At 52.6% G+C, this 15,793-nt stretch overlaps 1 long non-coding RNA gene across 1 annotated transcript in view; it reads right to left on the reverse strand.

The window, feature by feature from the left end:
- The window catches only part of LOC136366112 (uncharacterized), a 199,297-nt gene that overhangs the window by 123,932 nt on the left and 59,572 nt on the right, over positions 1-15,793 (reverse strand). The gene's annotated exons all lie outside the window — the stretch shown is intronic.

Below are 15,793 nucleotides of genomic sequence, written 5' to 3' on the forward strand. Positions count from 1 at the left end.
GGGAACGGCGGGATCGGGACCGGGCATAGCGGGGTCGGGCATAGCGGGGTCGGGACCGGCCGAGTCTGGATCTTGAATGGCGGGATCGGGAACAGCAGGGTCGGGGGGCAGTGGGGTCGGGACTGGGATAAAGCGGGATCGAGGGGCAGCGGGATCGGGAACAGCGGGCCCGGGAAGGGGGGATCGGGCTCGGGGCAGGCAGGAGCACGGGAAGCCAGGAGAGGGATGCGGGGGAGGATGGAGCGGATTCGGGAAGGCGGGATCGGGGAAAGAGAGCGGCAGCTGACGGCGTAGGGCGGGTGTGTGTGTGTCTGTGTGTGTGTGTCTGTGTGTGTGTCTGTGTGTGTGTCTGTGTGTGTGTGTGTCTGTGTGTGTCTGTGTGTGTGTGTGTCTGTGTGTGTCTGTGTGTCTGTGTGTGTGTGTCTGTGTGTGTGTGTCTGTGTGTGTGTCTGTGTGTGTGTGTGTGTGTCTGTGTGTGTGTGTCTGTGTGTGTGTGTCTGTGTGTGTCTGTGTGTGTGTGTCTGTGTGTGTGTGTCACTGTGTGTGTGTGTGTCTGAGTGTGTGTCTGTGTGTGTCTGTGTGTGTCTGTGTGTGTGTCTGTGTGTGTGTGTCTGTGTGTCTGTGTGTGTGTCTGTGTGTGCTGTGTGTGTGTCTGTGTGTCTGTGTGTGTGTCACTGTGTGTGTGTGTCTGTGTGTGTCTGTGTGTGTCTGTGTGTGTGTCTGTGTGTCTGTGTGTGTGTCTGTGTGTCTGTGTGTCTGTGTGTCTGTGTGTGTGTGTCTGTGTGTGTGTGTCACTGTGTGTGTGTGTGTCTGAGTGTGTGTCTGTGTGTGTCTGTGTGTGTCTGTGTGTGTGTCTGTGTGTGTGTGTGTCTGTGTGTCTCTGTGTGTGTCTGTGTGTGTGTGTGTCACTGTGTGTCTGTGTGTGTGTGTCTGTGTGTGTATCTGTGTGTCTGTGTGTGTATCTGTGTGTCTGTGTGTGTCTGTGTGTGTCTGTGTGTGTATGTGTGTGTATGTCACTGTGTGTGTGTGTCTGTGTCTGTGTGTGTGTCTGTGTCACTGCGTCTGTGTGTCTGTGTGTGTGTGTCTGTGTGTGTGTCTGTGTGTGTATCTGTGTGTCTGTCTGTGTGTCTCTGTGTGTGTGTCACTGTGTGTGTCTGTGTGTGTATCTGTGTGTCTGTCTCTGTGTCTGTGTGTGTCTGTTTGTGTATGTCACTGTGTGTCTGCGTGTGTGTGTGTGTGTCTGTGTGTGTATGTCACTGTGTGTCTGTGTCTCTGTGTCTGTGTGTCTGTGTGTGTGTGTGACACCTGTGTGTGTGTCTCTGTGTGTCTGCGTGTGTATGTCTGTGTGTGTATGTCACTGTGTGTCTGTGTCTCTGTGTCTGTGTGTGTGTGTCACTGTGTGTCTGTGTGTGTGTCTCTGTGTGTCTGTGTGTGTGTGTTTGCAAGTCTGTGTGTTTGGGTGTGTCTGTGTGAATATTTTCACGCTGTTTTACTGACAAGGTTTAATGCTTAATCGTGGGCCATTGGATTTTAGCGGTTAAAGGTCGGGAATTTAATTGAAAATGTCCAAATGACCGTGTTTTCATGGTGATCAGTGCCTACAGGTGGAGATGTGGTCACACTGACACCCCGAAGGTTTCACCTTCATCCCCCTGCACCATCCATGTGCTTTATCTCGGCAGGGGTTTTATCGAGGAGCTGCCACACAGGCATCGGGCAGGGCTTTGAGAGGCTCAGCAGAAGGTTTTTGATAGGCATGAAAGGCATTTAGGTCTTGGACACAGGGCAGAATGGGTTCGTAATGGTTTATTTTAATCCTGGAGTTGAATATACAGTCGCTGATTAAAGGAGGAGCGAGAGCCATAACTCTCTGCACACACCAGTGAGCTGGGTTGGAACATCTGTCCCGGGGTCAGAGGCTGTTCTTGGCCTGCTGACACGCTTGGGAAGTCTAAGCTGTGCTTTTCAAGGGACTCACAGGTTTCTGGCTGTGTTCTTTGTCTTTCTCATTAGCCACATTAGTGCATTAGCACCTAGAATTAGTGTCCTTAGTATATCAAGCACTTGAACACTAGCAGGGTTTAATTACTTTTATTTACATTTTTTAAAGTCAAAGACAGGTTTGGGAACTTTGCTGAAAAGAATTCTGTTGCTCCTTTCTGCTAAGCTGAAGGAGGTGTCAACACAGGAGACACGGGGCTTTTTTCTTAAGATATGTCAGTCCCATTAGTGCTGAAGTGTCTTAAGTATGTCTTGATTTTTTGGCAGCATAACATATTCCCACAATAAAGTTGATTTATAAACTAAAAAAAAACAAAAATGGTATTGTGACTCTTTGTTCTGTCTTCCTCTAAAAGACTTGAAGAGGATTTCCCTGTGTCTGCCTATGAGAAAACGTTATTAAAATTCACAAGTTTCATTTTTAAAATGAACTGCAAGGCGCACATTAAGTGTTTGTCCCACAGAGTGAGATTTGTGCCTTTTCTATCAGTTCTCATTCTCGTGTGTTTAGGGTTTGGCCGGCTTGGGGTTGGAAGGCTGAGCACGGCTGTGATCACGCCATGCAATCCATTCCCAAAATTTGTGTTTATCATTACATAATTACATGAATAAACAATCTTTTGCATGCTTCACAAAGAATTTGTAAAATTCATAGAAGAAAGCACAAAGCTTGCTTTGTTTTGTTGTAAAGATGCAACCACAAAGGCATGAAAATAAATGCTGGCTTTGCTCTTTTTTTTGTCTGAAATAAGGAAAAAGTTGAGGTTTTCATCACAGCGTGTCCTTGGTTGGGCTCGTGGTGCAGCTGCACAAACACTTGTGCCTATGCAGTGCTGCAGAGGGGACAAGGCTGCCTCTGTCACAAGCTGAGCAGGGACAGCCCCTCGGGACCGTGGCACAGAGAAATCCGTGCTCCTGGAATGCTCAGAGATCTTCTATTTTGAATGACACGGGGGTTTATTTCAGAGGATGGACCAGAAGCAGCAGAAAGCTCAGTGAGGCTCCCAGGTACAGTCAGGGAAAGGAGCTTTCCCTGGTGAGAAAAACACCGGGGGTGAAAAGGGAGAAGGGAGATTTGCTCTCCCAGAAGTGTGCCTCGGGGTCGGGGGATGCTCCTGGGGGCACCACGAGGCTCTGATGCCGCAGGGGCGGGCTGACACTGGGGGAACAGCTCCGGGGAAACTGAGCCTGCCGCCCCAGGACTGCCCAGACCTTTCCTGCCGGAGCTGATTTCACACAGCCCGTGCCACCGTGTGGCAGAGGAACACGGTGCACCGCTCCTCTCCCAGCTCCGAAACTCTTCTGGGAAGGTTCTGCCCTCTTCCTGCCTTCCTGGGCCTGCCGGGGGCAGAGGGGCAGCGTGGGCTTCATCTGCGATTTTCCTGAGCTCCATCTCCACAGCTGCTGGGCAGCCTGCAAGCCCCCCGGGCTCTGCCCTGGGATGTTATTCCAGCACAAAGAGCCAGCTTTCCTGAGCATTTCCCCATTCCAGCCAAGCAGGTGACTGAACAATAACTGTATGGGGATAATCCATAAAGTAGGTAAAAAACTTTTAACATTTTGCCTTCATTTTTCATCCAAATTGCTTGAGGTCCTTTCTTCCCTTGCGCGAGCACCAGATTTTGGAGCCTTCCAGTGCTTTAAGGGAGAGAGGGACTTTCTATCTGGGCAGAGAGTGACAAGACAGGGGATAATGACTTTAAACTGTCAGGAGCAGGTTTAGGCCAGATAGAAAGAGAAAACTGTTCCCTGGCAGGGTGGGCAGGGCTGGCACAGGGTGCCCAGAGCAGCTGTGGCTGCCCCTGGAGCCCTGGCAGTGCCCAAGGCCAGGCTGGACATTGGGGCTGGGAGCAGTCTGGGACAGTGGGAGCTGTCTCTGCCCATAACTGCATGAGCTTGAATTGTGCCTTCCAACCCAAATCCTTCTGTGATTCCATCATTCTGTTATCTGAACACTTCATTCCACTTTTTGTTTCCTGCCACCACGCTGGCTCCCAGAGGACAGCAGTGTTCTTTTCCAGCATAAACACAGCCTTTACAGAGATGATGCAGGTTTTGTCTGGGAGCCTTTCATTTGCACTGTTTATGCAGACCCATCGTGCATTGTACAGTATCTCTCTTGTTTGCCATGAACATCAGCCTGGTGGGAAGGCAACAAAAGACTCCTAGGGATAATCAGCAGATGTAAGGAAACAAAGCCAGCAGCAAGAGAAAATAGCTGGAGAGGCTGCTCCTGGGGCTGGACACAGTCTCAGTGGGATGTGGCAGTGCTGTTGTGAGTGTGGAGGGGATCCCAAGTGAAAGCAGGAGTCACTGGAGCTGGTGGATCCTCTGGATACTGAGTAATCTGCTGGAACTCTCCCTTTTCCCGGGGACAATGATCTATCCCTACTCCCACGGGTTTTCTGAGGGATTTAGCCTGGGCAGGATGTTGGTGACAGCTCCTGTCCTTTGGCACACAGCAGTGTGAGCATTGAAACCCTCCCTGCCACTGCCTGTGATGTCAGAGCACGACAGGCTCAGCAGGTGCAATCCTGCTCTCTGTAGTGACCATTTAGTACCCTTTCATTTGACTTTGTGTGGATTTGGTTCCTGTTTCTCCCAAAAATATGGAAATGTGCCTCTGCCAAGTTACCAGGCCTCTCCTGAGTCTGTAGAATTTTCTTGTTCGCACTACACATTTTTCCTTGACCTTTTTTATGCGTCTTTGTATTGAGTTTCCTTTTACTCACCTTTTTGGTCTTTATGTGATTCACAGTTGTTAACTTCAAGCCTTGCTTTGGCCTTTACAGCTCTGATGGTTTACTAAGTCAAGTGAGAAGTTGTTCAAAGAGAGTTTGTTCTCACAAAATGGGAGATGTTTCTGTAGTTTACCTTCCCCACCCTTGTCATTGAAGCAATTTTTATGATTATGTGCTAATAATCACCCCACATTTTACACCAGCACAGGCAAAGTGATGGGAAAAGATCTGAGTGTTTTCAGCTTCAAGTGCCTGTACTTCAAAATAATGATGAACTTGATGAAGAAGTTTGATGAAGAAGTTTGGAAGTCCAGCTTTGACTAGGGTGATTTTTTTTTTTTCTCAAATGAGGGGTTTCAGGAATTCTGAGACCTTCTTCTTCCCCTGTGCAAGGTGTGTGTTCTCCTTGCAGAAGGATGTTAACACACCACCACAGCAGGGGAGGAAGGAGTAACCTACTGCATTTATTCCAGGAATCTGCTTTCACCATTCACCTGGGTGGAACTGTTTGGCTCTAAAATGAACACTTAAACACTGTGCACTTACAAAGCCTACGACGGTTGAAGGTATATATTGCAGAAGTGGAGTGTTCAGATTTTAAAACAGATTTGTTTTGGCTGAGGGCTTGCCTACCATCCATGGAGCTCTGTGCCAGTGAAAACAGATGTGGGAGCTGCCTGTCCAGAGGCTGAACTGAGGAGCCATGTGCAGTCATGCTGGAACAACGTGGACACTTGGTTCTTTGGGGACTTGAGCAGCACAATCAAGGATGCTTAGTCACAACCAACTGTTCTGGAAGTGACTTTTCTGACTCCACAGAGTGATTTTGCTTTTAATAAAAAAAATAGTGCTTTAAAATTGTAATTGCACTTGAGGAAACTGCATTTGATTCAGGGATATTATGGAAGCAATAAAGAGATTTAAAAGAAATCAGCAGTTTTCTGGCAATTATTTGCTCAGCTCAACTATTAATATTGGTTTGTTTGCCAGAACATGATCAAAAACCTTTGGCAGGCTCGACTTGGTCAGGAAAGCGAGCCAGTGAAATTGAGCTGTCATCCAAGTACATACAGAAAAACTGTTCACTTGGCATGAAAAACAGACTGTTTACAGAAATAATAAACATGCCCTCGAAAATTATGTTCCTTCTCTCTAAAATCACGGAAGGTCACAAGACTTTGACCTTACAGAAGGAGCATAACACTTTATGAGACTCCTGTCAAAGCACATGATAAGAAATAAATAGCCTGCCATAAGGAAGTGTCAGGCTGATGGCTCAGATGTGCCTCCCTGCCGTGTGCTGTGTCCTCCCCGCAGGATGTGGGCTGGCTGCTGCCAGGCCCCCACAACCCACCCCATCTCCTGACACATCAGCCCGTGTCATTGACTCCTGTTTCATCTCCCGGGAAACCTTGCACACAACCAAACGTGTCCCAGTGAAATAGAGGGTTTTGAGAAGAGTCATTTGCAGCAGCCCTTGTGGTGGTTCAGCTGCTGGATAGAGCCCCAGGCGCGGGCTGTCCGTGGGGAACACGCTGCTTTGGCCATGGCCTGGAGCTCTCTGAGCCCTGGGGATGGGGCACTGAGCTCTAGGGAAGGATGGGGCTGGCTGCAGCTGGGGGAGCTGTTCACCCCTGGCCAACCCCCCCAAGGGCAGGGGTCTCACCTGTTTGCTTCTCAGCACCTCCAGGTTCACTCTTGGTGTGGATTCCTCCTTCTGCCCCCATAAAGCTGCTAGCTTAAATGCTCCAGAGTGATCTGCAGGCCTGGGAGGGACACAGCACTCACCCTTGTTCCCAGGGAACTGGGGTTATTTACTGGGAGAACAGGAGAATCAGGAGACACAGCACTCACCCGTGCACCCAGGGAACTGGGGTTATTTACTGGGAGAACAGGAGAATCAGGAGACACACCACTCACCCCTGCACCCAGGGAACTGGGGTTATTTACTGGGAGAACAGGAGAATCAGAGGGGCCCCATCACTTTCTGTCACTGCCTGAAAGGAGGCTGTGCTCAGGTGGGTGTCAGTCTCCTCTCCCAGATACAAAGCAACAGGGGGAGCTGGTGTGGGTTTTACAAAAAGGGAGGTTCAGACCGGGTTTTACAAAAACTTTCTTTGCTGAAATGGGGCTCAGGCTTTGGAACAGGCTGCCCAGGGCAGTGGTGGTTCAGGCTCATAGTCAGCACTGGACATTTTATGGACTGACACGATGTCATACAGCCATTCTCCCATCTTCCAGCTGAAGTTCTGGGGGAGCAGAAGAGTTTCCCTGCTGCCTTCCTCAGTTGCCAGGGTCCTCCTCTCACACACAGGACAAATCTAGCCAGATGAACTGTGTTTTGGAAGTCCCCCAGTAGAGCTTATACTTGTGCAGAACATAAAAGATACTGAAACTTATAAAGCCTGACCTCTCTGCGTGCTGAGGGTGAGTGTGCAAGTATTTGGCTTTGGGTCTGTCTGCCCCAGCCCCACAAAACAGTTTAATCCAGAAAAAAACAATCTAAAAAAACACTTCATTTGCTGGCTGTTTAGATTCTGTTTAGTTATAACTCACAACCTCAAAACATCAGAATTAAGTTTCATAGTTCATAAATTATATAGCACACAGCACATACTGTTGTAATCTGTGCTGCACATATCTATATGAAGTATTAACACCAATGTTTAAACAAAATACAAAGTCACCACAGGCAGCCTTAAACCTCAGCTTAAAAAAAGAAAAATCACGTCTATAGCCAAAATAGTTCAGCTGTGCAGTTTTGCTGAACTATTTTGGCTATAGACGTGATTTTTCACCCCTCTACCCTCATATGGAATTAATTCAATTGTTTTAGATGTTATACATAGTAAGAACTAGAAGGGATTTCCTCAAACAACAAACACTGAGGATAAAAAGGTCGATGTTTATAAAAATGTCAAACTCCAAGGCTCTTCCACGGGTTGTGAGAGGATTGCTCTCAGGGAAGACTCAGAGCCAGGCACTCCAGAGCCCTCCAGTGAGGGAGGCAAAGCCTGAGTTCCCACTCCTGACTCGGTGCTCAGGTCCCTCAGCAGAGCACTGGCAGCAGGAGTGATGGAGGGAGAACAGGGAAACTGGGACGTGGTTTAAAAAATCCCAAAAGTTTTTCATCACCCTGGTGCTGGGTCTGAGCTCAGGAGCTCCCTGGAAGCAGCTCCCACACGGGGCCCTCGGCGCTCCTGTGTTGTATTTCTCTGGGGAATGGTTTTTTCCCCAGAGCCCCTGGAGCTTGCAACCCTGTAGTTTGACCCTTCCTTCCTTTCTGGACCTAATTGGCTGAGTTCCAGCCATCCCCCTTGGCAGGAGCCTTGATAAGGTCCTGCTCTTCCTCTTCTCGTTCTCTTACTTCCTGGGGTCCCCTCTTGCCTCCTGGGTCCCCTCTTACCTCCTGGGGCCTTCTCTTACCTCCTACCCTCTGGGCCCTTGCCTCTTGGCCCTCCTGCCTTCGCCACCCCGTATGGAATAAACGTCTTGGATCAACCCTGGGGGTAAGAGCCTCTTTTGGAATCTTTTGCCCTGGTCCCCTCGAAGCATTTCCCCCAAAGCCTCCCAAGAAACAGAGCTAGCCCCGGGGGGCTGCGGGGGAGTGCTTCACTCCTGCACTGCTCTGTGTCTGCCGGGTGCTGAAAGGGACCCGCCTGTCACACCACTGGGAACAGGGACCCCACAGCACAGCCTGAGCCCACAGCACTGGGAACAGAGACCCCACAGCATGGGAACAGGAACTCCACAGCACAGCCTGACCCCAGAGCACTAGGAACAGGGACCCCACAGCATAGCCTGAGCCCACAGCATGGGAACAGGGACCCCACAGCACTGGGAACAGCCTGACCCCACAGCACTGGGAACAGGGACCCCACAGCACAGCCTGAGCCCACAGCATGGGAACAGGGACCCCACATCACAGCCTGAGCCCACAGCATGGGAACAGGAATCCCCTCAGGCCCCGGCCCGGCGACACTCGGGGACACCTGCGGGGCCGGGGACACCTGCGCTCTGTCCTGTTGCCGCCAGAGGGCGCTGGCGCAGCGGGACACGGGAATGGGGAACACGGGGATGGGGAACGGGGGATAGGGGAATGGGGAATGGGGACACGGGGATGGGGACACGGGGATGGGGAATGGGGGACACGGGAATGGGGATTGGGGGATACGGGGATGGGGACACGGGAATGGGGAATGGGGGACACGGGAATGGGGACACGGGAATGGAGAATGGGGGATACGGGGATGGGGAATGGGGGATACGGGGATGGGGAATGGGGGATACGGGAATGGGGACACGGGAATGGGGAATGGGGAACACGGGAATGGGGAATGGGGGACACGGGAATGGGGAATGGGGACACGGGGATGGGGACACGGGAATGGGGAATGGGGACACGGGAATGGGGACACGGGGATGGGGAATGGGGGATACGGGAATGGGGACACGGGAATGGGGAATGGGGAACACGGGAATGGGGACACGGGAATGGGGAATGGGGTACACGGGAATGGGGACACGGGAATGGGGACACGGGAATGGAGAATGGGGGATACGGGGATGGGGAATGGGGGATACGGGGATGGGGAATGGGGGATACGGGGATGGGGGACAAGGGAATGAGGGGTACAGAGTGCAGGACAGGGGTGGGGGTACAGCATACAGGGCACAGGACAGGGTGCAGGATGGGCATGTGGGATGCAGAGTGTGGGATGGGGATATGGGATCCAGGCTATGGGATGGGGATGTGCGATAGGGGAGCAGCACAGGGCTGTGGGATGGGGTGCAGGATGAGGGATGCAGGGTGAAGATGTAGGATGCAGGGTGCAGGGTCACCCCAGCCCAGGAGAGAGGCTGGGGAAGAGGCTCCGAGCCCGGCAGGATGAGCACGGCCGTGTTAAATCGCTCCATCTGGAGCTCGGCAGATCGCTATCAGTGGCTCTCGGAATGTCGTGTTAGTGTCCAAAAACTTGCAAGTGTCATAATATATGTACGGAAAGGGAAATTGTTTAAACTTCTTAAGCAGCCGTGGCCATATATGGGTTTGAAATGCGGTTCTGAGCACAGTAAATAGAAATTTGCCGTATCAGATGTAGGAATTGCACTGTAAGCAATGTGAAACTCAGGTCGCATCTCGCCTCAAGTGGATGGCAGATCTCTTCTGGTGGCTTCAGTGTCAGCGAGGGTTTCTCCCTTAGAATTTGAAATACCTGCTGCAGGGTCAGGGGCCTTAGATCCTTGTGAGAGTCCCCGTCCGTCTGTGAAAAGAAAATAAAAGACCTACTGGATATGGCAGAATCACTGAAAGGAATGGTTTGGAAGAATCCTTCATCACTTCATTGTTTTGTATTGTTTGGCCTTCAGTGAGAGCTATTTTATGTTTTTGGCTCTCTAACATAAGGGGTTTAACTACCTGTAGTGGTGCTCCTGAGAGACAGGGAAGCCAGTTTTAATATGATTTTAATATGTCTAAAATATCTTGTTATTTTTTAAATAAAGTGTTTCAATTAGCCATTATTGTGTTTAATGATTTAAACATCTCCCTGCTGATCTATAAACCCAAATCGTCCAGATCTGATGTAGCACTCGAGACCTGGGAACCAGAAGTGACTGGAGGCAAACCATAAAACTGAAGAGCGTAAGGATTTCACTCTCTTTCTTCCCTTTTAAAAACCGAAGGGCCCAGCCCTGCACAGATGTAGCCATTAAGTTAATTTTATGAACCATAAACAGTCGGGTTGCAGCCAGCCGTGTGCACAGGGAGCAGCCTGAGCACAGGGCGGGTGTTTACAGCACCGGCGTGGCAGCAGAGCATCCCTCCTTCCCACCCGGATCCCGGCCTTGGGTGCATTTCAGCTCACACACAGTGATAAGGACAAGTCGTTGTTTTCTACCTGAAACTCCTGCATCACCTGGAAAGGAGCGCTGCAGCCAGACGGGCTGCCTCAGGTGAAGCGCGGTCATTTACTGCCCCAGAGCACCGCTGTTTAACTCGCTCTTTTATGTGTGTGCCGTCATTTGCAGAAGGTGTCACCTGCAGTGTCACCTGCACAGCTCCTGGCCGTGGCTCTGGTGGCAGCCAGGTCGGGTTTGGTGCGGGGGCTTGGTCTGACCACTGAGCACAGCCCCAGACCACGGCACCGCCCGGCCACAGCGGCCCTGGGCAGAGAGGGGACAGCTGTCCCCAAAGAGAGGTGTCACTGCTCTCATCTCCTCCTGGGTTTTAGGGGCAGCCTCCGCACTCCTGGCAGGGCTGGGGAAGGAGCTCTGAACCTGCAGATCCCTTCACGGCCAGGGATCAGCGCACAGAGAAGAAGCTGTCCCAAAAGTACTGCCTGGCCTGAAATCTAACCCCGTGTGTGGCTGGTGACTGGTTTGTATTTCCAAGCGTTGCACCCCTTGTCTGTGAACGAACTGTAAGTAAAAATAAAGAAAGAAAGAAAGAAAAATTTTAAATCCTTTCTGTAAAAAAAGCAGGGGAGAGAAGGGGGTTTCGCGGCGTGTGCCTTGCTGTCTGTGCTGGTTTGGGGCCCTGCACAATGAAAGGATTCGGGAAGAAGTGTCACAGTTGGGTACACGTGTGACACTCCAGGTGTGTGGTACCCGATGGCAGTGGTGCTGACAGAGGTGACACTTTCGGGGAGCTTCTCCTTCTCCCGGCTGCTCTAAATGGATGTAAATGGAGCGTATTCGGACAACAGCAGTTTCAGGGACGGATTCCTGGCGCTTGGACAGAACACCCGTTTTGTGGGAGCTGCTGGTGGGTGTAGCACGGAGCAGGATGATGGATCTGGAGGGGCAGGGGAATAACGGGGCTGCAGCCCTCCCTCAAACCAGACTGCGTCCTCCGAAGGTGACTCGGAGATAATTCCCCAGCCTGACTTTCTGACGGGACCAGGTGCTGGCAGAAAATCGTTTTTAGAGGGGTACGTGTTTAACGGCAGCTGATGAAGCTTTACCCGGCCATTAAACATAACTTATTACTCAGGGCTGAGCTATTCCCTCAGCCCGAGCGCTCCTTCCCAATTAGCCCGTGATGTCACGTTTTCCACTCTCGTCGTAGCACTTTGTGGATTTCCTGAATATTAAGTGCCGTGAGGAGGGAGCTGGGGGAGGAGGTGGCTGTGCCTGGCTCCCCTCCTGGGCCCCCGGGGGAAGGGCAGGGGCTGCCGGGGGGATGTTCCCGCACTCCCCGGGGCCCCGTGTCCCGCAGCCCGGGCAGCGCTGGATGCCCACAGAGTGCACCCGGCGCTGGGCATCGCCATGGGAGACACAGGAACAGTTCATGAGAGTTTAAAAAGATGGTGATGGTCAGAAAAAAACAACGAATTGGTCGTGTTGAAAATTAATCGAGAGCTTTGGTACAGATTTTTTAAAAAAATATTTTTTAAACCACACCAATTTTTAATTAAACTAAGCACCGCGGTCCCGGTGAGGAGTTGGGGATGTGAGCGGGCACGGCGAGCCCCGGGAGAGCCGAGATGTCCCTGCGCACCTGGCCATGGGCTGCCCCGGGGAGTCCCCGCATTTCCCCTTGGGATGTTTCCCCAGGGATGCAGGAGGAGAGCAGTTGGAATTTCACTGTTTTCCCCGTTACGGTTGTGGGAGTGGGGAGAACTGCGGGAACTCAGAAAAATTTTCTTCCCGTCAAATCGGGCATGAATCAGCGGAGGAAAAGTGTTCTCACCCCGAGGAAGATTTTAGATCACTGGGTGAGCTTGTTTCCTTTTTCATAGCAAAATTTTCACGGGTGGAACTGTCGTCCTTGTCTGAGTTACTCAGCCGAAATAGAGACATCAAAATATCTGAAGCGTGAAAGTCAGCGAGAGGAGCCTTAAAAACGCGTCCTGCTTTTCTGCAAAACGAAGATCAGAAGAGCCTCGTAACGGGAGAAATGCATCGATAGTTTCTGAAACCGCTTAAAGACACTTGTATAAAAATTATTTTTTAAAAAAAAAAGCTAACTCTAGAAATATTCTGTTTCTAGCAGTCGTATGAAGTCTGTACCGCGTGCAAAAAACAAAACAACAAAACAACCCAACCCTAAACAAAATAAATAAACAAAACCCAAAACAATAACAGCAAAATAAGACTGTTTAAAAGCCCCTCGGTAAACGAAGAGTAATTTTAGGAATGAAGATGATTCTATTCTGGTTGCTGGGAGGAAAAAGGTGCATAAAATGTGGGGCCTTGTTCTTGTGGTTGGTTCCTAAAACCTCCGTATTTTGCTGGACTCCCACTCTAAGACGCTGCTTTTTATAAAAGTGGTTGCACGAATCTACCGCCCAAATCGATGTGAAATAAAAGCACGTGTTTAAGTGGTCTGTAAGAGTACAGGAAATTAGACAATTTTCAGGAGCTGTAAAAGTAATAATAATAATAATAATAATAATAATAATAATAATAATAATAATAATATTGATGTACTCTTCACTACAGGATTTATTTTGCAACGATTTTTAAATTCCTGGCAGTGAGTGCGGCTGGATAGTGAAGTTCACGCTTTCTTTCTTCAGTGCAGCATCGAAATCTTTCACTAGGAGCTTTTTCAGAAGTACTAATTTTTATTTTATTTTTTCGGTCACCTCGGGGGCTGTGGCTCTGCAAAGGGGAGGATGTGGGATCCGCCGAGCGTCCGTGCCTGCCCTGAGCAGCCTCGGCGCAGATGGATCCCGAGGAATATAAAACCTGAAATTATCCAAGTTGATGCCGAGGGAATGGGCAATGCTCCCGGCTCTGTAGCGCTCTGATCCTAACCTGCTCGGGGATGGGGATGGAAGTGTTATTATTTACAGTTATTCTTGGGCTTCGATTTGTTTTAAAGAAACAAAAAAACTCCAGGGAGGCGTGGGTAATTTCTTTTACGTGCGCTATTTGTTTATGAGCGCGCTGCTCTCGGGGGTGAGGTTGTTTAAACAATCCGATGTGGATTTGCCTGCTCGCTTCAATGTGTCCAAAATTCTTCTCACTTTACTCATAATTATTCTCCTCGTTTCATGGCATGAGCTCCTATGGCCTCTTCGGCCTCGGCCGAAGGAAACGGGCACCTTGGCGTGGGAGCACCTTGTAAATGGAGTGATCCCAGCAGAGCGGATGGACAGAGGATGGGCGGGAGAGCGGCCGCGCCACGACACGGGGAGGGTTTTCATTTGGGACTTTGGCTTGGTTTGGGCTCCTGTGGCTCTCGGTCGGGGCTCCCCGGAGCGCAGGTGTGCACAGGGACACGGCTGCCCCGACACTCCCGGGAGGAATCCGGGGCCCCGACAGAGGATGGAGGCTCCCGGTCCCGGTCCCGGTCCCTGTCCCGGCGGCATCTCGGTGGGCTCCGGTCCCCGCTGCTGCCCCCGGGAGCGGAGAGCGGCTCCCGGGCACAGCCGCCGCTCTCGTCGGCGGTGCACACACCGAGATGATGTCTGAATAAATGACAGCCCGCTAACAGCAGGGAGCACCCGGGCGGCGAACGGGGGTTCAGCCCGCTAGTGCTTCACAGAGCGAGCGGCGGAATTTTAAATTGGAGAAACGTGGAGAAACCAGAACAAATCCGCGCGGAGCTGCTCCGTGCGAGTCCCAGTAACCATATGGAACAGGTTATGTGGGCAGGCAGTGAAGTACAGAGCATAAATTAATTCGTTGTTGTCGCATGCAGGGGTGAGTAGTACAGAGAAACGGCAGCAGGACTCCAACAGCGCTGACAGGAGCAGCAGGGCGGCCTCGTGCTCTCCGCAGTTCCCTGGACGCCTCTGCATACCCCAGCCTCGATATTTCATTCAAGTTCCAGGGCCGGGGTCCGGGTGGGCCGGGGGTCCCTGCGGCTGCCGGAGGATGCGGAGCCCCCGGGGCTGTTCTCTGTGTCCGCGGGGGCCGTGGCTGCCGGTGCCCCGCGCGTGTGGCCGGACGGCACCCACGGGAAGCGCTGGAGCCCGCACGGGCGCGGGGGAAGGTGGCCGGACACTGCCCCGCCGGCAGCCCGGGCCTCCCGGGGCCGGCCCCTCCCGCCTGGGGCTCCCCGAACGGAGCCGGGCCGCATCTCCCCTGCGCATCCCCCGCAGCAGCCGGGAGAAGCGGCAGAAGCCCCTTTTTTGGGCCCAAACTGGTACAGAAGGAGGCTGAGCTTGCCCTGCCGGGGGGGTGAGCCCCGCTCCCGGCCCTCTGCGGTCACGGGTGGGCAGCTCCGGCCCTGGGCCGGCTCCGAGCGCAGCCGAACCCCGCCTGGGCTTCTCCGGAGCGCTGTCCCCGTAACCCCCAGCGCCGGCAGGTCCGGGAGGGCTTCGGGAGCTCGGCTCCCGCACACGGATCCGGCTCGAAGCGCGGCAGTACCGAGCAGGGGCGGCCCGTGGGTCTCTGCTCTGGTGCGTGACACGGGCTAAAGACAGCAGAATGAATCACTTTCTATCGAGCGAAATGTTCGCGTAAATGGTCTAAAAGTCCAGTGAAAGGCTCCGCTTCGTGCTGGGTTTTGTTCCGGGCCAAGCTCCTGTTAGATGTTAGCTCTTTGGCCTAGGCCCGGAGGGAGCCGGGGCTGAGGGCACCGGGCCCGGGCCCCTCCACGGGCAGTGCCGGCCCTCAGCGCGGCCCCGCTGCCCCCGGGCTGCCCGAACACCGCCCCGGACACCGCCCCGGGGCTGCCCCGAGCCGCCCGTGCCGAGGGGCTGCGGCCCCGCGAGGGTCCGTGCGGCCCCGTGTCCGCCTCCATCGGCCCGGGCAGCCCGGGGCCGCGGTTAGCCCGCCGGGAAGGGGATGGGAGGGCGGCGACGGCTGGCACGGACATGGGAAAGGGATGGAAGAACGGTGCGGGGACGGGAACGGGATGGCCACGAGCGTGGCCACAGGGACGGGGCTGGAGACGGGGACAGGGATGGTCATAAGGATTAGGCCGGGACTCGGGCCAGGGCTGCGCTTCGAAAGGGCCCGGCTTGTTTGGGTGTCTACTCTCCCGCAGCGAGCAGAACGGGTAATTTGCTTTATATGGCGGGGGATCAAATGCTGGGCTGTAACCCCCGCTGCAGGTACTCGCCCGCCCCGGCCCCTTCCTTCCTGCGCGGCCC

Source organism: Sylvia atricapilla, chromosome 11, assembly GCF_009819655.1.
Source record: "Sylvia atricapilla isolate bSylAtr1 chromosome 11, bSylAtr1.pri, whole genome shotgun sequence".
NCBI lineage: Eukaryota > Metazoa > Chordata > Aves > Passeriformes > Sylviidae > Sylvia > Sylvia atricapilla.